The sequence below is a fragment of the Saimiri boliviensis genome, chromosome 9, assembly GCF_048565385.1.
Source record: "Saimiri boliviensis isolate mSaiBol1 chromosome 9, mSaiBol1.pri, whole genome shotgun sequence".
In the NCBI taxonomy this organism is placed as follows: domain Eukaryota; kingdom Metazoa; phylum Chordata; class Mammalia; order Primates; family Cebidae; genus Saimiri; species Saimiri boliviensis.
The window spans coordinates 41,385,495-41,386,661 of record NC_133457.1 but is presented as its reverse complement, the minus strand read 5'-3'; the positions used below and the strand labels follow the sequence as shown (position 1 = coordinate 41,386,661).

Sequence of the window (1,167 nt, the reverse complement as noted above, 5' to 3'; positions counted from 1 at the left end):
TCTATACTAAAAATACCAAAAAAAATTAGCTGGGTGTGGTGGCAGGCACCTGTAATCCCAGCTACTTGGGAGGCTGAGGCAGGAGAATTTCTTGAACCCAGGAGGTGGAGGTTACAGTGAGCCACAACCGTGCCACTGCACTCCAGCTTGGGCAATAGAGCGAGAATCCATCTCAAAAAAATTTTTTTTAAAAAGAGATAACTATCATCCAATTTCAGATTGAGCCACTGAAGAATAAGAAAGAAAAAAAAATAATAACATTTCTGAGCAGCTCCCATTCAAACATTTTTTAACAGGTTGACACAGATCTGTAGTCTTTGCTCCTCACAATGGCACTGCCAGGCACAGTCATATGAGCTTCTACCTCTGCAACCTTTTGGACAGTGTCAGGACCTACTTCACCATCACCTCTATATCCAAAGATAGGAGCTGGGCCCTTAACCAGAGAACCTCTGGCATCATGTCTTTCATAAATTTCTGTTCTCCAAATCCTGGTTCCATTGTCATTACCAAGACCGTATCTATTTTATTAGCTCGCAATGCCGAATACGCAACTGTAGTTCCCAGTTTAATGGCAAGGCCAACATTCATCCCTTCCTCCCAAATGTCTTCACTCAAAGCCCTTAGCTTCTCAGTAGCCTCAAGATGAAAGGCGTATTGATTGGTGCCCGCTGCAGCCATTGGCTTTACTCACCGTTTACGGCCTGGATCCTCTCACATGCCAGTCAAAGAAAGGGTCCTGACCTAGCTGATTTTGCAGGCTTTCTACCACAGTGTGGCCAAATGGGATGTTGGGAACAAACTGCAAAAAGCTGACCTTCCTAAAGAGCAGAGTGCCTGTTCATGACATCCAGGTACAGATAATCAACCACAGAGTCTATTATCTGGAAACACTTGCTCCCTAAATTGGCCAGGCCACTGTTGAGGATAGTTGGGCCAGTCTTGCAATCCATCACCGTAGTTTGGGCTTATATAATGTCTTTTTGATCTATTATGAAAGTATATTTAAATATTCTTCCATAGCATAATTTTAACATTTTATTTGAAGAGAAATAAACACATTAAGAAATTAGCCATCACTTGTAATCCCTCCATGCAAAAAGCAATCACAGAATGAAGTTGAAGTTCCCCTTTCTTCTGCCTCTTTTATCTTTCCAATTCCTACAC

At 42.2% G+C, this 1,167-nt stretch overlaps 1 pseudogene; it reads right to left on the bottom strand.

The window, feature by feature from the left end:
* Positions 1–289: 289 nt before the first annotated feature.
* LOC104652661 (ribulose-phosphate 3-epimerase-like) lies at positions 290–953 on the bottom strand (annotated as a pseudogene).
* Between the last annotated feature and the right edge of the window lie 214 nt (positions 954–1,167).